Source organism: Ornithorhynchus anatinus, chromosome 1 (genome assembly GCF_004115215.2).
Source record: "Ornithorhynchus anatinus isolate Pmale09 chromosome 1, mOrnAna1.pri.v4, whole genome shotgun sequence".
NCBI classification, from domain to species: Eukaryota; Metazoa; Chordata; class Mammalia; order Monotremata; family Ornithorhynchidae; genus Ornithorhynchus; species Ornithorhynchus anatinus.
In genome coordinates this window covers 43,861,737-43,886,992 of record NC_041728.1, presented here as the reverse complement: position 1 = coordinate 43,886,992, position 25,256 = coordinate 43,861,737, and the positions used below count along the sequence as shown (strand labels likewise).

General features: G+C 40.5%; 1 protein-coding gene and 1 non-coding gene across 4 annotated transcripts in view; both read left to right on the top strand.

Annotated features, from left to right (window-relative positions):
- The window catches only part of CEP128 (centrosomal protein 128), a 453,487-nt gene that overhangs the window by 229,081 nt on the left and 199,150 nt on the right, over positions 1-25,256 (top strand). The window lies entirely within an intron of this gene.
- On the top strand, positions 8,098-8,226 carry LOC114816716. Its single transcript, XR_003764526.1, has one exon. It is a non-coding gene; the product is annotated as a U6atac minor spliceosomal RNA (small nuclear RNA).

Below are 25,256 nucleotides of genomic sequence, written 5' to 3'. Positions count from 1 at the left end.
CTGATCTCCTAGAGCAGTAGGTAGCTGTCATTTTAAAAAAAAGGGAATGAAAAGCCCTTTTTTTTTTTTTTTGCATTTCCCATTACAGTGACACCTGCCTTGTTAACTGATTTGTCAGTACATTGCAGTATAACTGGCTTCTTAATTTCAGGAGTTTCTGTGGGTTGAATTTAGTCAGGTTATTGTTGTCCCAGAGCATTTTTAAAAATTTCACTCTAATTTTTCAAATAAATTAGAAGATACTGGTCTTAATAGTTTTGAAATTACAATATTGACAAAATGAAATAAGGTGTAAGAACTGCTACAACATTTAGCACATTTTTCCTAGTTAGTGATTTGTATTGCTCTTTCTGATGGTGATGTACCACAATTTAAATTAAGAAATAAATTGATTGAATTCCCAAACTGTGAGCCTGTTAGTTTCCATGTAGAAGCAGCGTGGCCTAGTGGATAGAGTAGGGGCCTGGGAGTCAGAAGGGTGTGGGTTCTAATCTTAGCTCCACCACTTATCTACTGTGTCACCTTGGGCAAGTCTCTTCACTTCTCTATGCTTCAGTTACCTCATCTGTAAAATGGGGATTAAAAGTGTGAGCCCCATATGGGACAGGGACTGTGTCCAACCCTATTTACTTGTATTTACACCAGCACTTAGTTCAGTGCCTGGCACATAGTAAGTGCTTAAGGATTACCACAGTTATTATTATTATTATTAGAATCTACAGCCTTCTGGTCATGCTTTGAAAAAATATAGAAACTCATGATATGCTCAGCTCTTATGTGAGCTAAGCTGAATATATGAAAATTTATGTTAATATATAAAATCCTTCTAAGAGTCCCTTTTTTTAAATGGTATTTGTTAAGCACTATGTGATAGGCAAAGTATTAAGCACTGGAGTAAATACAAGTTAATCAGGTTGACACAGTCCTTATCCCACAGGAGGTTCACAGTCTTAATCCTCATTTTAGAGATGAGGGAACTAAGGAACAGAGAAGTAAAATGACTTGCCCAAGATCATGCATCAGACAACCGGCAGAGCTGGGATTAGAACCCAGCTCCTTCTGACTTTCAGGCCTGTGTCATATCCACTAGGCCATGCTGCTTCCAGTGGTTGCCTATCAACCTCCGCATGAAACAAAAACTTCTCACTCTAGGCTTCAAGGCTCTCCATCACCTTGCCCCCTCCTACCTCTCCTCCCTTCTCTCTTTCTACTGCCCACCCCATAGGCTCCGCTCCTGTGCTGCCCACCTCCTCACTGTCCCCCGTTCTCGCCTATCTCGCCGTTGACCCCTGGCCCACGTCCACCCACTGTCCTGGAATGCCCTCCTTCCTCACCTCCACCAAACTCTCTTCCCCTCATCAAAGCCCTACTGAGAGCTCACCTCCTCCAGGAGGCCTTCCCAGACTGAGCTTCCCCTTTTCCCTCTGCTCGAGGCCTTCCCAGACTGAGCTTGCCCTTTTCCCTCTGCTCCCTCTGATGCCTCTCTGCCCCCTTCTTCAACTCCCCTCAGCGAAGCCCCTTTTTCCCCCCTTTCCCTCTGCTCCTCCTCCACCCCCTTCCCCTTCCCTCAGCACTGTCTCATCTGCTCATTTGTATATATTTTTATTACCCTATTTATTTTGTTAATGAGATATACATCCGCTTGATTCTATTTATTGCTATTATTTTTGTCTGTCTGTCTCCCCCGATTAGACTGTAAGCCCATCAATGGGCAGAAATTGTCTCTATCTGTTGCCGAATTGTACATTCCAAGCGCTTAGTACAGTGCTGTGCACATAGTAAGCGCTCAATAAATACTATTGAATGAATTCATGCTTCTCACACTTGCATTGTTATATGCATTTTGCACTCATGCATATAATACACAATTGCAACAGAAAATACTAAATTCTTTGCCCTGGTAATTCTAAATTAATATGGTCTAGAGGAAAGGTGCCGAGTCTGGAAATTACTTGAGTTCTGATCCCACCTTTGTCCTGGACCTACTGTGTGACCTGTAGTACTTCAATTATCCTCTCCAACCTTAGCTCAGTTTCTTCATCTGTAAAATGAAATAAGGTAATAACTCTCCTTTTCTCTTGGATTATAAACTCCTGGTGGGACAGGGACTGTATCCAATCCAATTTTCATGTCTCTACCCTAGATTTTGGCACAACACACTTGTGCAGAATAAGCATTCAGTAGATACCGTAATCATTCTTACTATCTAGTTGACAGCTACTAAAATGTCAATGAATGAGTGTTTCAGCCAACTTATTTCTGATTTTTTAGCTGCCTCATACAATACATTATTGTACTGTTATCCATGCATGCATCTTTAAATTTCTGACTTAATTTATTTTGGTTACTGTATGTGGGCCTCAAAATCACCAATTTCCCAACTGTGGTACAGAACATTAAACTCAAATTTTAGTTTTAAGGCCCCTTTTAAAAATATCTGCTGGTGGCCTCATTTAGATCTTTTCTGAACAAACAATGCAATGCAATTCATACTGTATTTAAGGAATAGTTGATCATATCTTTAGCATTTTATGACAGGTTAGTCAACTATGCTGGTGTAAAATGTGTCACTGAATTTTAATGTTTAAAGGCATTGGAAAGATTGTTTAAAAAGTTTCCAAAGATGATTTTAAGTTGAATCAAAGTGAGTGGAGGATAGTGGAAGGTGCAGAAAATGTTCAGGAGCCCCAACCTTTTGCTACATACAGAGACTTCTTCGGTAACAGATTGTTTAGAAAATCACGGTTGGAATAGCATGATATTGTAAAACCCATTACTTCAGTAGTATTTATTAAGAGTTTAATGTGTGCAAAGCACTATATTAAGAGTTTGGGAGAGTACAATATAATGATAGACACATTCCCTTCACACCCTGAATTTATAGTCTAGAGGGGGAGACAGTATATATTAGGACTTTATATTGGTATAAGATCCAAGTATCATTCAGTGATACTTACAAATTCATGTTATTATTCATTCATTTGGTAATAATTTAAAAGATATACATTTTGAATTTGTATAGTGCTTTTACTTTGCCAGCATGCTGTCATATTGCGTATTTCATTGTGTCCTCACATCAGTCAAATGAGGTAGGATGAGGCAGATGTTTTTATTCACTTTTGAAGATGAGGTTAATAGGGATGAGGATAATAGGGCACAGGGAGGTTAGGTGATTTGTCTGATGATTCACAGCAGACAGGTGACAGAGTTGGGACTAGAGTTTAGGTCCTTTCCAGTAAACCACACTGTCTACAAGATATCTCATGTGGCCCAAATTAAAAGATTGTTTTAAGGAGTGGGTGAGGCCTGGACTAAGCCAGTGTATTTTGGTTTTCTGTTTGATTTTTCCTTCTGATACAAGAAAATCAGGTTGGACACAGTCCCATGTCTTATATAGGTCTCACAGTTTTAATCTCTATTTTACAGATAAGGTAACTGAGGCACATAGATATTAAGTGACTTGCCCGAGGTCACACAGCAGACAATATGCAGAGCCAGGATTAGAATGCAGATTCTCTGTCTCTTGAGCCTGTGCTTTTTCTACTGGGCCATGCGGTTAATTTACTGAGGAGCAATGACTACTAAACCATTCAATTATCAATCAGTCAATCAGTCAGTCATATCAAGATGTCCTGCTATCTGGGAAATGGGTGACTAGCCTAACTGATTATTAAGGTAAGGATAGAGGACACAGTGTGCAGTGAAATTGATGCTTAGGGTTGAAAAGTTAACCCAGAGGGTTTAATTCTTCTGTCACTTAACCTTTTTGTTTTTTTTTAAGGGAAAGCTTTGGTTCTTGCTTTCTGTGCACATTGAAAATGGTGAATTTATTTTTCTTTCAAAAGGTTAGAAATAATGAGCCTGGCTTCTAGCGATCAAAAACAAATTCCACACAGCAAAATTGGATTTCAATTGAGCTTTGCAGAAGCACTTTAGGTCTCATTAAGGGATAAAGTCAATTTTTTATGAATAACCCTCCCATGTCAATAATGTTTTCTGCAAAACATTTACTATTCAATTATTTCTGAAAACACTTCCACAGAGGGGTGACATGTAGATGTGTATATGTTTTTCTCTAAAGAACCATTAAATGGTGACCACAAAAGCTCTTTATGATATGACGAACCTAATGCCAGTGAAATAAAGGCAAACAAATCATTTTAAATAGTGATGAGTGACTTGAAAATAAGATTGAAGAAGCTGCTAAACAAGTTACGATGCCCCTAAAAGATCCTGTGCATGTTAGGTGCATAAAATGGTGTTCATTCTGTTTTAATGTTTGGAAAGCATTTTAACATTTATAATGTCCTGGTTATTTTTATTATTGCCTGCCTACAAAAGTGCTGTGAGCCAGACAGCCCTTGCTGTGAATTCAGTTACCATTGATACCACACAGAAAATTGATAGAAAAGGATAATAAGTATTTTGCCCTAGCATAGAGGTTTAAATCTGTCAATAAGTTTTCTTCCTTTTGTATTGACTACTGAACTGCATTGCTTCTTCTTCATTTTCTGTCTACACAACTATTCTTGGCACTTCTGCATCTCTCTATCCACATTCAGCATATATTTATTCACTTGTCATGCATTTTCCATACTCTTGCTCATCCCAGTTAAAGCCTTATTTTTTATGTTCCCACTCAGTAGAAATCATTTTTGTTTTCCCATCTCCCCCCATTTAAACTGTAAGCTCCTGGAGAGCAGTGACCATGTATATTCCGTACATTCTGTAGTTCAGTGCTCTGAACCTAGGAGGTGTTTTAAAATGCAGGGGGATGATAAGCTGTGCTCCATGAAGGTTTCATTCTTACATTCATTCAATTGTGTTTATTAAGCACTTACTGTGTGCAGGGCACTGTACTAAGCATTTGGGAAAGTACAATGCAACAATAAAGAGTGACAATCCCTGCCCACAATGAGCTCACAGTCTAGAGGGAAGCTTGTTGAGGGAAGGGAACGTGTCTGTTATATTTGTTATATAGTGCTCTCGATAGTGCTTAGTACAGTGCTCTGCACACAGTAAGTGCTCAATAAATATGATTGACTGATTGACTGTCTGACGCTGGTATGCCCATGCAGTCGGACAGCTCCATGCATTGTGAATCAGTAGTATGACAGCCAATGCTCCTTCCTTGCAGTTTCAACTAAACCACTGCCCTATTTTCCCAGCACTGAGGTTGGAATGACAGGCCTCTTGTCTAGACATTAGGCCTTGTTTTGTGTCTTGACCCTTTTCCCATACAAAGCCAGATCTCCAGAAAAGGGGAACACAATTGTCCTGCCATCCCACTTACATCAATCAATGGTATTCATTCAATTGTATTTCAATCATATTTATTGAGCATCTACTGTGTGCAGAGCACTGTACCAAGAGCTTGGGAGAGTACAATGTAACAATAGAGAGCATCCCTGCCCACAACAGGCTTACCAGGCGCTTGGGAGAAACCAATACAACAGAATTGGTAGACACATTCCCTGCCCACAACAAGCTTACAGTCTAGAAGGGGAGAGAGAAATTAATATAAATAAATAATTTATAGATATGTACTTAAGTGCCATATGTCAGACAGTGTCTTGACTTCTTTATAAGAACCAAACATTTTCTGAAAAAAAAAAAAATTCTCAGATTGTTTTTTTTTTGAAGTGCTGCTTAGATACTGAATAACCAGTAATATAGTATGTTTAAAATTCTCATAACCAGAATTGACTTTTTTTTTACATGTCATTTGAGTAAGTATTTCGGTTATATCTGTTCAGACTTCCACCGCACTTGTGTACAGAGCTTACATCCCTACCCTATTATTTAAGCACTAACTCAGGTATGTATCTCCACTTTTTCCATTTCCTCCTTTCTGCAAACTATTTTAGTGGCTAACCTGCCAAAATGTAAACTGTTTCAGGGCAGGGACCAAGTTTGCAAAATCTACTGAATTCTCCCAAGCTCTTAATATGGTGCTCTAACCACAGTGGACACTTGATAAATACACTTAATAATTTGATTAATTTTCACATTTTCATCTAGGTCACTACTATGGGTTTTTTATTGTACTGGCAGAGAACAGGGATCAAGGCAATTCCACTTGCACTGTGCATTGTTTTCTTTTTTTTTTTTTTGGATTGCATGGTAATATGTGCCAGGCACGCTGCTAAGCACTAGGGTAGATACAAGGTAGTCAGGTTGGGCACAGTCCATGTCCCACATGGGGTTCACAGTTTTAATCCCCATTTTATGGATGAGGTAAAACGAGGCATAGAGAAGTTAAGCGACTCACCCAAGGTCACACAGCAGACAAATGGCAGAGCTGAGACTACACTTCAAGTCCTTCTGATTCCCAGGCCCATGTCCTGTCTACTGCTTTTTGTGTGTTATGGTTTTGAATAGTGTGATTTCAGAATATCTGGACATTTGAATATCTCCCTCCCATAAATGTCTTCAAGGTTCATGCCTTTAATCTTTAAACATCTTTCAGTATATTTCTATTCTGATTCTGAGACAGACATCTTGATAGCAACATCACTAAGCTTTAAATTCAAATAAAGATGTATAGCATCCTGAATATTACATGGAGTTTTTATTGTAATATTGGGAATTACATCTTTAAAATTTTAAAATGATCTCTTCTGGGACAAATAATCAAGAATGCTTTGCCAGAAGAAAAGCATGCTGATTTCACTTACTTTCCTGTCTTTGTAGGACCTGAGGGGAGAGCAAAAATCTATAAATGTTTGTAGATGGGCATGTGCTCCATTTTCTTCTGCAAGGCTATGTAATGGAAGAGTGGAAAGGGAGAGCAAAGTATCAGGTTCAGCATGGAAGCTCAACTGGGAAGGAAATGTTGTCATCTTGGAATAAATTTTGTAAAGCTTCCCAAATAAGCAACTGCTAGAGTTTGAAACTTTAGGGAATTAAAATTATCTTATTAAAGGCTTCGCATTAATAAGGAGACACATTTTAAGGAAATGAAACAAAACTCAGAAATCAAGAATAAAAACTTGCAAAGACCTATGTTAGAAATGCTGACCAGTATCTCTGAAGCAAAATCTTAGATGTCTTAATAAATCAAATTCTCATGGGGATTGGAGTGTGGGAATGTACTTGAAAAGGTGGATATTCACAAGGTTTTTGAAGGTATGTTGAGAGTGGGACTATTGAATAGGAGTCCACTCCAAACAAAGGCAAGGCTTGAAAAAAATGCAGTGAATATCCAGAGGAGAAACAGGACATGAAAGAATGAATAATGGCTTTGTTTCCTGCCCAAGACAATTCTGGATAAAATATAGGTGTGCCAAATGAAATAGATAATATTGGGGTTGTGAGTTATAAAGTGCTTATTGGTGACCATCTTGATAACTGTTCCTTTTCAGATGCAGTTATTCCTAGAATATAGGTAAAGAGATCTGACAGTATGAGGTGAAGTCCAGATGACAGTTTCAATTTCAGATGCGCAAACTTCTATATCAAATTTTACTTAACATTTTATGACAAGAATGTATTATGGTCCTTGTTAAAGGCTTAGTGTATGCCAATCACTGTATTAAGCCCTGGGGTAGATGCCAGATAATCAGGTTGTACATAGTCCCTGTCCCATATGGGGCTCACAGTATTACTACTTAACTTTTCTAGGCCTCAATTTCCTCATCTATGGGAGGGAGTAGGATTTAATCCCCACTTTACATATGAGGAAACTGAGGCACAGATAAGTTATGTAATTTACCCAAGATCACACAGCAGACAAGTGGTGGAACTGGGATTAGAACCCAGGTCCCCTGACTCCCAGACCAGTGCTCTTTCCACACTGCTTCTCTCCTTTTCAACTCAGACTGTGCTGCTCTGAGTTTGGGTTTTCTTCAGCCTCAGCAGAGACCTTTTTTTGCAGGTATCAGGGCCTAGAGCAAAGGGCAAATATACTTCACCATTCCTGGTCACCACTGGGCAGCAGACTTTATCACCTGGGGATGGGCTGTAAAAAATGGAAAATGCCAGTTTTTTTACAGATCTTGTGCATGGCTCTCACTTTTGCTTTTTTGATGTGCAACTACTAAATGGTAATTAGTGGCTTTATCAGTGGGAACAGAGGAATTTGGCCAAAAACAGTGAGTGTTGTATGTAAGGAGTGAAGTTTAGCACTCCTTTTGAGAAGGATGGAAAAGGTCCTAGTGGCCTTTACAAACACATATACTCTTAAGGCATTGCCACCTACTTTGTGGTATCTAGAAATATTTTTCTCCCTCCTACTTTGATTGTGAGCCCCGTATGGGATAGGGACTGTATCTACCTCAGTGCTTAGAACAGTGTTGGACACTAGTAAGCACTTAACATAGCAAACGAACATACAAAAAACAGGGACCTGCACTCTCCAGCTCATGGCAGTGAGGGGGGACGATATTACTGTGAGCACCAGTGAAAGTGTGAAATGGCTGTGATTCCATTCTTTGAGATAGATGTGGGACAACTGGTTTAGGGGCAAGAAGGGCATTGATTTTAAACCTTAGTGTGAACTTTACAGTGTGCTAACTCCTGCTAGCCACTTTCCTGTGACTCAGGAGGAACAGTGACCTGCAGGGACATGACAACCTGAGTGGCCCTCCGTAAGCCACCGCCCCCAGAATCATTATGTTGATTTATGTTGATACTGGAGTCTAGATATAGTCTTTTCTTTCTACATAGGCTTTTCAGCCACATTCACACATGTGGAGAGAAAAGCTAATAGCTGAAGAAGCTATCAATCTGATTAGACAGTAAAAAAAAATTAGGTCAGTAGAACTCTCATTCATTCAGAGAACCTTTAATTCCCTTTGTCTAGGTTTTTGAAAGGATGTCAATTTGTCTGCTGATTCGTTGTCAGTCGATTGATCACTAAATAGTATTAATTGAGAGCTTATTGTACATACAGCACTACACTAAATGCTTGGGAAAACACAATAAGATGAGACAATCTGTGCCCACCAGAATTTTACATATGTAAAAATAACATTCTGAGAGAAGAGAAAGGAGAAATGGATCTGTAATAATAATAATAATGCTACTTATGATATATGTTAAGTGCTTACTATATGCTAAGCACGTTCTAAGCACCGGGGCAGATACGAGGTAATCAGGTTGTCACAGTGTCATTCCCCATTTTACAGATGAGGTAACTGAGGCACAGAAAAGTTAAGTGACTTGCTCAAGGTCACACAGCAGACAAGTGGCAAAGCCGGGATTAGAATCCACATCCTCTGATCCCAAGACTGGGCTCTTGCCACTAGGCCATGCTGCTCCAATCTGCTCTCCTCTATAGATAAGTGAGTGCATCAAAGGTAGGATTTGGGAGTTGATAGGGGCAGAAAAGTTATTTGGAGAATGCCTCCCAGTAGAGTTGTGACTTCAGGAGGACCCCTAAGATGAGGAGAACTGCAGTCTGGTGGGCTTGAAGAAGGAAAGAGTACCAGGCAGGAGGAAGGTCATGAGCAAGGGATTGGAGGTGGGAGACATGAGAACGAGGCTCAGTGAGTAGATTACACTGAGGGACAAAGAATGAGGGCTAGCCTGGGGAAAATGAGGTGTATGAAGAAAGTGACTAAGGAGGGGAACTGCTGACTTAATGCCTTCAAGCCAATGGTTAGGAAATTTTGCTTGATGCCAACAGAAATGGGTAACCACTGAGTTTTGGAGTAGTGGGAAGATAGGTGCAGAGTAATGTTTTGGACAAATGATCCAGGCCAAAAAAGAAAAAAAATCATGTATGAACTGGAGAGGGGAGAGACTTTTTATTTGGTCTGGTAGATTCTGAAGTCATTAGCATGACTAGTAGTTGAAACTCTGGAAGCCAGGTAAATTCCACATGGGAGTGAGTGTAAAGTGAGAACAGAAGGGGACCCATAACTGTTGCTGGGTGAGAGATGAAGGAAGATCCCATGAAAATGACCAAGAAAGATCACCAGAAGAAAAGTGTGTTGGTACAATTTCACCAGTCTGTTTCTATAAGGACCCACCATTAATGTGCTAGTGCTACTAGTGTTTCAAGGAATTGCTAGGTTGGAATCCCTATGATGTAATTAGTCATGAATTCCCATTAGGTAAACGGCCTTTAGAGTATGTGTAGATATGACTATCTTCCTCCAATGCACAATTTCCTATCAGTCATGACACTTCTCACACTTGAGAAATTATGAAGGGCCAGAGAGTTGAGAACTTCTGATGCATGAAGCAAGATTCCCTTGGAGCAAAAAATCACGTAAATTAAATATATCATAGTGGTCCCTTGTTTATTTTTATTTCGGTGAAATGTGGATAAGGGGAATGCACCCTCTTTTGATTTTGATTAGTTTTCATAAAAGAGAAATATTTATTCCTCAGAGGGTACAGTATTTTTGAATGAGAAAATAAATATGTCATTTTGGGAAAACATAAGCTGCTCTTTGTAAGTGAACCCAATCTATTGGCTCAGTTGTCTTCACATTGCTGGTAGAGGTCAGAGGAATTTTAGCACAAATAGGACAATAAACCACCCTAGAGATGTGCGTAGAGTGGGCCAGAATATGCGTAATGGAATCCATAACTGCTAGTGAATAATGGTTAAGAGGGGAGGGAGGATATTAAAAAGTTTTAAACCATGAGATGAAATTCCGTATGGCATTCTTTGGGAGACATCCCCTAATATAGTTCAAGATTTTCAAGGTGGTTCATTGTCTTTTTAATATGATTGGGCACTGAAGTTAGAAATCATTTCCTTGTTCACTTCTGATTCTATTTTCATGTAACTTTTCCCCCAATGTATAAACTAATCAGCATGCAACTGGCTATCAACATATCTCATAGTGTTGTCTCTTCCTGAAATACTTTTCAGCTGTTTCAGCCTGCAGTTGTTTGTTGCTAAACAGACACCACAATATTATTTTATTAATGTTGTGAAAATCACAAGCCGATGGCTGAGAAGAGCAAAAGAAAACTTGTGGGTTTCTTTTATTATAGTTGCTTCTCTTAGCAGTAAGTGTTGCAGAGATGTTGATTTTAGAGCTGGAAAGTAACATACATTCCCTGCTTATTCCTGGAGATTTGCAAGTCTCTCATTTATTATTGGCCAGTTGCTGTGTTTCAAGGTCAGCCTTTTCAAGTCCCATCTCTTTGAAGTAAATCTCCCTTTTTGCTCTGACCAAATGGAAATTGTGAAAGGTGCTTTAAAACCTCTAGCACCTGTCAGTTGTGATATGTGAGGCTAATGTCGAGGCTTTTTAACTCCTCCCTCTCACCTCCCCTTCCCCCAAACCAAGAGCAGGAAAACAGATTCCTATATAGATAATGTAATAAGGTGGTCAGTGGTTTGTGAACAATAAACCAAAAGGAGACACCCGTGCAATCCATCAGTCCTTCTTCTTGGTTCGTTAAATTAAAAGATCCAGTTGTGCTCAGCTTGCAAAAAGTGGCCTGAGTTTTAGGAAGAACTGCTTACGCGTTCAACTCTTTGTTTACTATCCAGAAAGCTCACTTGGTTTTGCCTGTTATAACTGCCTTCCCTTTATGGAAGCAGCATTGTCTTTCTTGCCATGTCTACCAACGCTCTAGACTGTAAGCTTCTTGTGGACAGGTAACATTTCTACCAACTCTGTGATATGGTACTCTCCCAGGCAATTAATACATTGCTCAAGCACTTAGTGCAGTGCTTTGCTCACAGTCAGTGCTCAATAAATGAGACTGAATTGAAGGAAAACAGTGCTCTGCACACAGCGCTCAATAAATGAGACTGAATTGAAGGAATACAGTTCTCTGCACGTAGTAAGCATTCAACAAATATCATTGATTGATCTATAGTATTGTACTTTTCCAAACGCTTAGTATTGTGCTCTGCGCACACGGTAAGCGTTCAATAAATGTCTTTGATTGAACAGCCACCCACCTGTTTTTAACAGAACCTGGAAAAAGACTGTGGGACTTATATCTGTGATGGCAAGAGTGATGTTTCACAGAATCGTATGAGGAAGCTATAATAATGATGATGATGATAATAATAATTGTGGTACTCATTAAGTGCATATTATATGTCAAGCACTGTACTAAGCGCTGGGGTAGATATAGCCAAATCAATTTGGACTCAGCCCCTGTCTCACATATGGCTCATAGTCTCAATCCCCATTTTACAGATGAAGTAACTGAGGCACAGAGAAGTGAAGTGATTTGCCCAAGGTCACACAGCAACTAAGTGGTGGAGGTGTAATTAGAACTCATGACCTTCTGACTCCTAGGCCTGTGGTCTGTGCTTCGCCATGCTGCTTCCATGCTAAGATGAGCTGGGAGAACCACTGAAGGCCACTGAAGTTGGTATTTATTTAGAAGTGGTTGGTTAGGAAGAGGGATGAAAAACCAGACCTTGCCCATGGCCACTCTACAAACCACTCGCCCTGCCCATCCACTCCTGCTCATCTTGCCCATATGCTCTGAGCAACAGCGTACTTGGAGACATTCGTAAGAGAGAAAGCTGGTTACCTTCCATAATAATTTTCCCCCAGTAACCTGTGGCTGTTGTCCATTATTCAGGCCTCCTTTCTTTGGTACTGTATGCTACCAGCATTGCAGATCAATCTCTTAAATTCTCATTTCTTCCACTGGAAGCTCTGATCAATTTCCACAAAATCCTCTAGATCAGGCCTTGCAAAATGAAGGGTTATCAGCTTTTGAATACGTTTTTAAAAATTATATTTGTTAGGTACTTACTATATGCCAGGCACTGTTCTAAGTGCCAGGGGAGACACAGGGTAATCAGGTTGGAAACAGTCCGTGTCCCACATGGGGTTTACAGTCTTAATCGCCATTTTACAGATGAGGTAACTGAGGCCCAGAAATGGTAAGTAATTTGCCCAAAGTCACACAGCAGACAAGTGGTGGAACTGGGACTAGAACTCAGATGCTTCTGACTCCCAGGCCCATACTTTCCCCACTATGCCATGCTGCAAAAATGAGTATTAGATGCCCTCTTTTAATCAAAGACAGATAACACCACATCCCCCACCATGGCTGAAGGGTTTAATTGAAATTTTCTGGGCTTCCAGCAGAGGAGTACTCTTTGAGTTAAGGTAGAGAACACAGGTTTTGGGTAAGTAAATCTGTTATCCATCTATAGGGAAACAGATCTCTTTCCCTCTTCAAAACCCTACTTAAAACTCACCTCCTCCAAGAGGCGTTCCCAGACTGAGCTCCTCTTCTCCCTCTACTCCCTCTGCCATCCCCCCTTTACCTCTCCGCAGCTAAACCCTCTTTTTCCCCTTTTCCCTCTGCTCCTCCACCTCTCCCTTCCCATCCCCACAGCACTGTACTCGTCCGCTCAACTGTATATATTTTCGTTACCCTATTTATTTTGTTAATGAATTGTACATCGCCTTGATTCTATTTAGATGCCATTGTTTTTACGAGATGTTCTTCCCCTTGACTCTATTTATTGCCATTGTTCTTGTCTGTCCGTCTCCCCTGATTAGACTGTAAGCCCGTCAAACGGCAGGGACTGTCTCTATCTGTTGCCGACTTGTTCATCCCAAGTGCTTAGTACAGTGCTCTGCACATAGTAAGCGCTCAATAAATACTATTGAATGAATGAATGAAAGATCAGTAGGGGACAGTCAGGCTGACTTTTCAATGATAAATGAAGATTAAAGAGTTATACAACAGGAGCTTGAGGGATGTTTTGACTGATGTTGGACTAATGCTCCTTTTGTGTGTGTTTGTGTGTGTGCCTGTGTATTTGGCCCTTAAGTTGTTATTGTACAAGACCTTTTCAAACAAAAATAACCATCTAACTGAGGCATATGTTTGTAGTTTTATATGGTACAAAAGCAGGAGTTTGTGTCTGTTTTACCAAAAGAAGACAAAAATTTCCTCATCCGGATTCCAAAACATAGATGAAGTCGGAGAAATGAAAGATTCCAAAGGAACATCTTTCCGGGGGCCTTAGGATCACACTGAGGAGCTGATTTGGGAGCCGTGTGGAGCATAGGCAATTAAGCCAAACAGCTGTCCACCAACTTTATAGGAATATTGTCTGGGTAACTGAAGATGGTATAATTGGGGTTTCTGGGGGATCCAGAGATGTTCTTTGGTTCTTCTTGGAGGAAGATCTATTTTCTGCTTTATAGTGTGGTGATGATGGGGACAATGCTGATTAAGTCATGTGTAGTTTGAGAAGCAGCATGGCATAGTGGATAGAGCATGGTCCTGGGAGTCAGAAGGTCATGGGTCTAATCCTGACTCTGCCACTTGTTTGCTGTGTGACCTTGGGCAAGTCACTTTACTTCTCTGTGTATCTGTTACCTCATCTGTAAAATGGGGAGTGAGACTGTGAGCCCCACGAGGGACAGGGACTGTGTCCAACTGATTTGCTTGTAACTACCCCAGCACTTAGTACAGTGCCTGGCACACAGTAAGCGCTTAACAAATACCATGATTGTTATTATTATTATTTTCCTTCTGACCCAGTGGTGCTGCGTGTTAACCAAATTAACAATCATCTGCCAATTTTCCTGTATTTTCTGTAAGAGTGTTTTCAAGCTATTGCAGGGAACATGATACAAGAGTCACATAATCAGCTTAGGTAGGCATTTATAGTCTCTCCATCTCCTGGAAAGCCACTTCATGGTCTGACTTCCTTGAGGCACTCCACAATCCATTAGCTCGTTTCACACCTTCTCTAGTGTCTATAATGGTAGCTTTATCAATGTAATGTGTGTTGATGCATGTAAATTAAGGTCCTTAATAAACATAAGTGTTTGGTATTTGGTATTCTTTACTCAAATAGCTTGTAGAAAACAACTTTGAATATAAACCTCTCCGAATTCAATTAACAGTAGACAGAGTAGGATTCTATAGTCTGTACTCTTCTTTGTTATCTGAATGGAAACATTACTTTGATTTAACTTAGAGTAGCCTTCTGGAAGATCACCTGTTTCCACCAATCAGTTGATCAATTGTATTTATTGAGTGCTTACTGAGTGCAGAGCACTGTACTAAGTGCTTGAGAGAGTACAATACAACAGAGTACGGTACTGTGGCCTAATGGAAAGAGAACAGGCCTGGGAGTCAGAGGACTTTGCTCTAATCCCGACTCTGCTACTTAATTGCTCTGTGACCTTGGTCAAATCACTTAATGCCTCTGTGCCTCAATTCCCTCATCTGCAACATGGGGATTCAATGCCTGTTTCCCTCCTACTTAGGCTGTGAGCCCCATGTAAGACCTGATTACCTGGAGTGTACCCCAGCACTTAATACAGCATTCAACACATAAATAAGCACTTAACAAATACCACAATTATTACTATTAATATTATTATTATCATCATTATTATTATTATTATTAACAAAGGTGAATGTTCCCTGCCCAAAAGGAGCTTACAGCCTAGAGGGGAAGGCAGACATTAAACTAAATGACGGATATATACATAAGTGCTTTGGGGTTTCTCTGATCTGATTGTAGAGTTCCTTGAATTTGATCCACAAAGACTTGCTTCCAATATTTTTAAACCTGTGATAGCAAACAGATTGACCTAAAATTTTTCCAGACTTCAGTAATGCCTTTCTTGGGTTGCAAAACAATTTTTAACAATTCCAGGCTTTTAGGAGTATTCGACTTTTGCTGCCGTCTGTAAAATGTTGAGCCATAGCTAGAGGCCTCCTGCTTTCAATTCTTCCCTCATGACTCCATCAGATTCAGGTAATTTTCCCCTTTTCATTTTCTGCATGGCCAATTCCACTTCCATCATCAAATCAGGCAAACCTTCTACCCATTCGATACCCCGTTCTGCCGCTGAATTCAGGATTTAAACTGATGGTTGTAGGACTGCTAGTCTACTTGTTTTCCTCGATCCTGATTAGTTTCCCTCATTCCACTCTGCCTCTAGGTAAAACTGGCATCAAATATCTGTTTCATTTTTTTTTTAAATCTACCTCAAATATTTCCTTTCCTCAACTGTTTTCCTTATTTTTCCTTTTGGAAAAATACCTTTCAGAGTTCTTATCATCTTACTAAAATTTACAAATCAATTCTTTTCTTTTGCTCCAATATTTTTTCTTTCTTCTCAGCCTCAAAGTACCATCTGGTGATCATTTCTTCATGTTCGTCATTGCTGTCATGTCATGTTCTGTTTACACTCTTCTACTTCCTGAACTCCACTTTTATTGATTCCTTCCTCCATGATTTTTGCCTCCTCTGTGGATCAGAAATGCTCAACCTGATCTCAAAATTTGTTTGTTACTTATTGTTTTAATTCTTCTTTCCTTATCAAGTTAATCACCATGGTGACTGGAGAATGGTTAGATGACATATTAAAAATTGACTCCTCAGTCCCAGATAAATCATGGTCTATGTGTGCTGCATCTGACAGGATGAAGTCAATTTTGTTTTCATGTTTCAATGTCCACATCCATGTTGGCCTTTATCCTGGTGCTTTTCAAAAGAGAGAGTTGTTTACATCTGTTTTCTCTGCTTTTGCAAATATTGCTTTGGTGCAGTAGTAATAGTATTTATGAAGTGCCTATGTCCAAGGCCGTTACTAAATACTGGGAAAAAATGTGTGGTTGAGAAATAGCTGTCTCCCCCATTAGAGTGTTAACTACTGAAGGACAGAGATTGTGACTATGTCATCTCCTATATTTGCCCAAGCACCTAGAGCCCTATTCCACACACAGTAAGTGCTCCATAAATATTACTGTTTGACTGATTGATAATGATCCCTGGCTCCTAAATAGTTACAGTTTAGGAATAAGTGGGGAGATAATTGGCAATGAAGAATAAGGAAAGATGAAATGAAAATGATAATACAAAAATAACATATAAGACACTGATAATTACAATAGCAACATTGGCTCCTTGTGACTAGAGAAGCAGAGATTCAAGTGCTCCAACATGTCTAACAATCCCAGCTGCAGCCCCAGTCCCATCAACAGTCTTTCCTACATTCTCAAAGTTGAGGAGGCCTTACACTGCCATTGTTTCCTCACAGAAGGAATTTGGTTCTAATCCCTGCTCTGCCCCTTGTCTGCTGTGTGACCTTGGGCAAGTCAAGGAACTTCTCTGGGTCTCAGTTACCTCATCTGTAAAATGGGGATTGACTGTGAGGCCCATGTCAGACAGGAACTTTGTCCAACCTCATTCGCTCGTATCTTCCCTAGGGCTCAGTAGAGTGCCTGGCACATAGTAAGCGTTTAGGAGTATAGTACAGTGCCTGGCACATAGTAAGTCTATAGCAAATACCACAATTATTATTATTATTACCTCTCCCAGGTTGGAGTAAGAGTTAATGGGAAATCTTTATTCAGTGAAGACCAGGCAGCTTCTTTCCTAGGCCTCAGGTTCAGCAGACAGATTGGAGGAACAGAGACCTGCTAATGCAGCAATAAAAACTAATCCTTCCTTATCTCCTCTCCTGTTTTGACTTTTAATTCACCCAAAAGGATTGTATGACAAAATCTCTGTACTAAACCTGTGTTTTAATGAATTGTAATTGCCGAATGTGTCAGCGTTTGGATAAAAGTTCTGGTATCGATCCATAAGAGATTATTAGAGGGAAAGCTAAGTTGAAGGAGAGAAAAAAGTTAGGTTTGTTGGATGGTACCTCCATAAAAACTAAGAGGAAGACGAGGAAGAAAACTATCATATTATTCCCCATAAGGCCTGTTGCTATTGTTGGAGACTGAATAACTTTTCTTTCATTCCTTTGTAATAATAATGTTGGTATTTGTTAAGCGCTTACTATGTGCAGAGCACTGTTCTAAGCGCTGGGGAAGACACGGGAATCAGGTTGTCCCATGTGGGGCTCACAGTCTTAATCCCCATTTTACAGATGAGGTAACTGAGGCCCAGAGAAGTTAAGTGACTTGCCCACATGTTTCTACTTCTTTGCCAGGGCCACAACTAGACACCTTAGTGCCTGGGATGAGAAAGAAAAATGACTTCCCCCTTCCAGAACTGGTTTTAGGAGCCAGCATAAAGATGGACAAATAAACACATGGGCGAGGGGAGGGAAGGAAGAAAAGAAGGAAGAAAATAGCCACTTGTCATTCTAGTCAGTCAGTCAATCATATTTATTGAGCACTTAGTGTGTGCAGAGCACTGTACTAAGCGCTGGGAGAATACAGAATAACTGACACATTCCCTGCCCACAATGAATTTACTGTCTAGAGAGGAAGACAGGCATTAATATAGATAAATTAAATCACAGATATGTACATATTAAGTGCAGTACTAAGCTGTGGGGCTTGGAGGGGGGATGAATAAAGGGAGCAAGTCAAGGTGACACAGAAGGGAGTGGGAGAAGAAGAAAGGAGGGCTTAGTCAGGAAAGGCCTCTTGGAGAAGTTATGCCTTCAATAAAGCTTTGAAGGTGGGGAGAGTAATTGTCATATATGAAGAGGGAGGGCATTACAGGCCAGAGGCAGGAAATGGGCAAGAGGTAGGTGGTGAGGTAGATGAGATTGAGGTACAGTGAGAAGGTTAGCATTAAAGGAGCAAAGTGTGCAGGCTGGGGAGGAGAGTAGCGGGTTGAGATAGGAGGAGGCAAGGTGATTCATAGTATTTCTGCTCCTCAAACCTCCTTCTCTAGACTGTAAGTTCATCTTGAGACTCATTTTGCACAGGGAACGTGTCTACTAATGCTGTTGTATCGCACTCTCCCAAGTCCTTAGTCCAGTGATCTGCACACAAAAATACAGTGATCTGCACAATGCTCAGTAAATACCACTGATGGATGGAAGCTCAGAACCTTAGCCTCTGTGGTTCAGCAATACTCCTAGCCCAGCCTAGGGAGATGTTTTTTAAAAAGCAGAACTACTACAGAAATCAGTATTTTCATAGACCTCGAGCTCCATGTGGGATAGGGGCTGTGTCCAACCTAATTAACATATCTACCCCAGCGCTAACTACAGTGTGCGGCACATAGTAAGCAATTGTCAAATACCATTATTATTATTATTATTATTCCACTCTTTAATCTCCCACTCTTCACCCTGGACTTGGAAATTCACACTTGCCTATGGCTGCCTATTTCTCCAACTATTCTGGGCCGCCACCCTGCTTGTACCTGCTTGCTCCTGGCCCTTCTTGCTACAGTTGACACAGCTCTCATGAGCAGTGTCTGGGAACTTTGATCATCCATGCAGCTTTAGCACAGCAAGTCTTCTAGAAATGATTTTTCTTGCTACAGTGCCATTTACAAGTCCTTTCCTGATAGCAATGCATCACCATCTACTCAGAAAAGCTCGCTGCTTCACAGAGAATGATTTCTGAGGCATCTTTCCTCCTTAGACTTTCCACTTTCAGATATCTCTTTTACTTAGGCATGGCCCACATCTTAGTGTATTTTGTAGAAACTGATGAATGTGAGAGCATTAAGTGCGCCAGTTCACTGGCCCCTGACTGAGTTCTTCAGTCTTGCATTTCTGCCTACCTTCAGGCCATCTCTACTTGGATGCCCCGCTGACACCTCAAATTTAACCAGTCCAAAATAGAAATCCTCACCTTCCCACCCAAATCCACTCTTCCCCTCAACTTTCCTATCACTGTAGACAATACCACCATCCCCCTTATCTCAGAAACCCATAACTTTCATTCATTCATTTGATCGTTTTTATTGATCACTTACTGTGTGCAGAGCACTGTACTAAGTGCTTGGGAGAGTACAGTACAACAGTAAGCAAATACATTCCCTGCCCACAATGAGCTTAGAGTCTCTACTCATCTCAAATTCAATATGTCACCAAATCCTTTTTACCTTCACATCATCTCTAGAACTGGTCCCCTCCTTGACTACTCTATCAGCTTCCTTGCTGACCTCTCTGCCTCCTTTCTCTCCCCTCAATAGTCCTTACTTACTCTGCTTCCCACTCATTTTACTTGAAAACTGTTCTGCCACACATCTCTCCAATCCCCAAGATTGCCCATCCATCTCTGCATCAAACAGAAATTCCTCATCATCGGCTTTAAGGCACTCAATCAGCTTTCCCTGTCCTCTCTAACTTCATTCATCTTTTACTACAACCCAGCCTGTACATAGTGTTCCTTTACTACTCACTGGGCCTTGATCTCGTATTTCTCACCACTGATCCCTTGCTCACATTCTTTCTTTGGCCTAGAACTTCCTCCCTGCTCATTACCTGAAAGACCTGCATTCTCTCCATCTACAAAATCTACTAAAACCATATCTCCTCCAAGAAGCCTTGTCTGACTACCCGCTCCCTTCCCCATCCTAACTGCCCTCCCTTCTCCACCATGTTAACCACTTTCGATAGTCACCCCCAGTCCCACAGCACTTATGTACATGTCCTTACACTCTCCCATTCCCCTCTTTGTAATTTATATAAATGCCTGTCTTCCCTACTAGATCATAAGCTCCTTGAGGTCAGGAGATCATGAGGTCAGGAGGACATCAGAAGATCAGGAGAGTCTACTAACTCTATTGTATTGCACTTTCCAAAGCCCTTCCACAGTGCTCTGCTCACAGTAAGATCTCAATAAATGCCATTGATTGATTGCTTCTTCACACTGTTGTTCATTTGATGCTGACCAAAGTCATTAGACTATCCTGACAGGATTTTTTATTTTGAAGCTTAATAAACATCATTGTCCTTTAATTATTGAGTGCCTACATTATGCAGAATACTGTCCACTCAGTTCTTCCATAACCCAGAGTTTCACTATGTGTTTTGGAAAGAGAGCTGTGAGGATCCAGGGAATTAGTCACCAATTCTAACAAAGTCCAGGTTAAGAAACAGAAGATAGTTTGGAAGTACTTGAGAGAGTTCAGTCTGCTGTATTTGAATGTTATTGCATCCAAGTCCTCCAGATTAACCATCCTCATTTAACATGTATATGTGATGTCTCATTGTACCACTAGAGATGACATTTCTCCTAAGGGTTGAGGCTCTTTTACCAAATGGCTGTGTGGGGTAAAGTAAAATTAAGAACTTCCAATCCCTGCCCTGCAGTTTCTCTTTCTATAATCAGGAATTCCTCTTCTAGGACTGCCCATTCAACACCTTTGCCAATTATGGCAAATATTCAATCAATCAGTGCTATTTAGTGAGCACATATTATGTGCAGAGCACTGTACTAAGTGCTTGGGAGAACACCATGCAACAGAATTAGCAGAGACATTAGTGCTTTTCAGAAATGAAATTCACTCTGCCATCCATAAAAGCGTAAAAGAAATAAATGATTTTAGGAATTTTTTTTTTCACTCTTAGGAAAACCATTTGCTTTGGAGAACAATTGAATAACAAGAGGCTCTCTTTCCCTGTACATTATCTCATCAGTGGCCTCACAGATGAGTGAATATTGCCCTTTGTGGTATTTGGAAAGCGGAAGAACACATTTGGTGGGAACATCCTGATTTACAAATCCAAAGATTCCATACATCCTCATTGAATTCTTATGATTAAAAGTAAAAAAAATCTTATGCACTTGGGAAATGGAAAATGCAGCTGAAGATGTGGATTTAAAGCCACCTACTTGGAAGATTACTTGGCCTTATTGTTATAATTATCATTATTATTATGTTATGTAGTATATTTTAAATGCTTACACTACACAAAACACTTTGATGGGGGCATGGTACCTAGCCCAAAAGGGTTCACAATCCAAAAGGTGGGGCCAGGAAGACATGGAAAGAGAGAATGGGGTCAAATCATCAAAAACATCGGTACAACCATTGGACTGGAAGTTTGTTGTGGGAAGGGAATTAATCTACCAACTCTGTTCTGTAGTCCTTTCCCAAGTGCTTTTAATACAGTGCTTTGCACCCTGTAAGTCCTCAGTAAATACAATTGATAATGATACAATTATTATCCTCACAGCTCCAACTGGGACCATGCTATTTTCATCCATCCAACACTACCGCTTCTCACAGCTGGGAGGCAAATTTCTTCTGGCCCCATAGATCAATACTATGGATCATCTCCCTGGTGTAGGAGGGTAGGTAGGAGATAGCGAGAAGCACTCTGGACATATCTCCCCAGGTCCAGGCCATGTGATGTCCTATTTCAATTGCCTTGAAAGGAAAGAAGAACAAAACCATTCTCAAATTGTATGTGTTGATTTAATTTGTTTGGCAACTTGGTGGCTCTTATAGAATCCTGCCCATAGGAGTTTAATTCACACATGTCACCCTCTGGGGTAAGCTTAAATAAGCTTAAATAGATTGGGCTTGGAGTACTTGAAAAATCAAATAAAAGAGCATTTTTTTCTAAACTGAATTTTCAGTTTTTCAATGGGATCCCACCAATATTCCTTTGTATCTTAGCACTTACATACTTAGAAATTGCATACTTCCTCAATCAAACAAAGGTGTGAAAGCAAACATCCAGACCATGCAACACATTTTTGGGGGAGTTCAAAAAATACCTGTTGACTGTTTGAAGTACTGCCTGAAAGCAAAGCCCACATTTGCTCTATATTGTCATTGTTAGATTATGTATTTTAGCCATTCCTGTTGACCCTGAGTGCCAGGTGCGTGCATAGAAGGCTGAGGGTCACAGAAATTAAGTAAGAGAGCAAAGAAGCATATGGAAAGGTATTTTACATCACATCACCACCTCCCATTCTGAAGCCTAGCCTCCAAGACCTATATGATTGTTGCTCAGCCCAAAAGAGACATTTCAAATTAATTTGGTTGTTCTTTTACTTGACAAAGTGTATCTCAATTCCATGACCAACCAATTAAGAAGTTTCAAAAGCAGACTCTTCTATATTCAAATTGTCATTCCCTGGATCTAATTTGCAAACCATGGCACTTTGGAAAAAAACAAAGGACTTTTTTATTATTTTCATAATTTTTATTTATATTTATCAAACATTTATTGTGTACCTAGAATTATACTAAGTGCTGGGGGAAATCCAAGAAAGTTAAGACATGATCCCAGATTCCTAATCTCAGTGGGGAAGGACAAGCACATAAAACAATTGTATAAGGTAAATGCAGTAAGAACAAGTCAAGATGAGACAATTGAAAATAAATGGTGGTAAAGTAAGCAGATCCAATGTTATTTGGAGGGGAGGGTCTAGGCTGTAAGCTTGTTGTGGGCAGGGAATGGGCTTGTTTTATTGTACCCTTCCAAGTGCTTAGTACAGTGCTCTACCCACAGTAAGCACTCAGTAAATATGACTGACTGACTGCAGTCACCTCATTGGCTCCATGCAAGCAGTCCTTGGTCATAGGGTTCTACAACCAAGTCAGCGTTCTGAGAGCTGGGCAGGCAGGCTGCCCTGTGACATTGTCGGGCAGAAATAGCAAAGGGCCTCCAGACTGCATGGTTGTATTGTGCTTGCTCACCCACTGCTCCTTTGTTTGGGTGGCGGGCGACACTTCAAATTACAGCTTGAAGAAGCAGTTGAAGAACTAATTTTTTGATGCTTATTTCACTATTTGTAGATAATTTTTAGTTTTGCTTTCTTTTGATTTCTAATTTTATGGTATTATTTAAGTGCTTTCTATATGCCAGACACTCTACTAAGCTCTGGGGTAGATGCAGCCTAGTTGGACACAGTCCATGTCCCGCATGGGGCTCACAGTCTAAAATCCCCATTTCACAGATAAGGAAACAGAGGCACAGAGAAGTTAAGTGCTCAAGGAAGCAGCATGGCATAGAGGATAGAGCAAGGGCCTGGGAATCAGAAGGTCATAGATTCTAATCCTGGCTGTGCCATGTCTGCTTTGTGACCTTGGGCAAGTCACTTCACATCTCTGGGCCCCAGTTACCTCATCTGTAAAATGGGGATCGAGACTGTGAGCCCCATGTGGGGCAGGGACTGTGTCCAACCCAATTTGCTTGTATCCACCCCAGTGGTTTGTTCAGTGCCTGGCACATAATAAGTGCTTAACAAATACCCTAATTAAATTAAATTAAGGTCACAGCAGACACGGAGCCAAGATTAAAACTCAGCTTCTTCTGACTCCCAGGCCTTTGCTCTATCCACAAGGTCATGCTGCTTATGAACAGCGTGGAAGAGGAAGGCTATTTCAGAGAGACCTGGTAGACCCCGTGGTTCTGGCTTGAAAATATTGGAGTGTGAGGTTGCAAACAGCTAGCCCCACATACCAAAAATGCTAAGAAACAATTTAGATGTACTGTTGCACCAATAGTAACAGAAATAGTAGTAATAACAGTATTAAGTTCTTAACATGGGCAGACCACTGTAGAGTCTCAGCTCCTGGTGGGCAGGGATTGTGTCTATGAACTCTATTATACTGTACTTTCCCAAGTGCAGAGTTCAGTGCTCTTCTCCAGTAAGTGCTCAATAAATATCATTGCTTGATTTGATCGATACTATGCTCTGGGGAAGTATATACAGGTGGGAATTAGACATGATCTCTGTACCTGCTGGGAGAGGGGGCTGGTGACAGATACATAAGGAGTGATGAAATGAAAAACCAACACAACATAAAGACATGTAAAAATTATTAAAGCAAGGAATGAAGTGTAAGTTTCAGTCGGTTTTATATACTTACAGCAAAGAAAGCAATTAAGTGATGAAGGTAAGTGATCTCAAACCTTCATGTAGATAAACAGTTCCGGTGGAAATTGCTTCCATGAGGGGAATATTTCTCTTTTGCTCTCCATTAAGAGCGGGCAGGTGGGCATGCAGGTTGGGACGCCAGTTGTATATTGTGACAAGGGCTAATGGTAACAAAGCTGAACTTGAACACAGATGAATCGCTTAAATCAGGCATTTACTAACCACTTAGGCACTGTTGGGCATTTGGCATCCAGTTAGCTCTCCTTTCAGTTCTGCCTTCACAATATCTCTAGAAACCACCTCTTCCTCTCCATCCAAACTGCTACCCCTCTGGTCCAACCACTTATCCTAACTGACTTCAATTTCTACATGAGCCTCTTTGCTGACCTCTCTGCCTCCTGCCTTAGCATCACTTCTTGAGCGGCCTGGAGTGTTTGTGCATATCCTGGGATGTGTCTGAATTTTTTGGGGTGGTCCTAACCAAGGATCACATGTAGAGGGTGCGAGTACCATGTGACAAAAATAGTAATATTGGTATGTGAGCACTTACTATGTGGCAGAACTTTGTTTAGTGCTGGGATAGATCCAAGATAATCAGGTGGAACCCAGTCTTTTTTCTATAGTGGGCTCACAGTTTAAGGGAGAAGATGGTTAAATATTTAATCACCATTTTACAAAAGAGATAACTGAGGAACAGGGAGGTCAAATTACTTCCCCATGGTCAAAGAGCAGGCAAGTGTTGTTTGTGGGTTTAAGCCCAGGTCTCCTAACTCCCAGGCCTGTTATTCTTT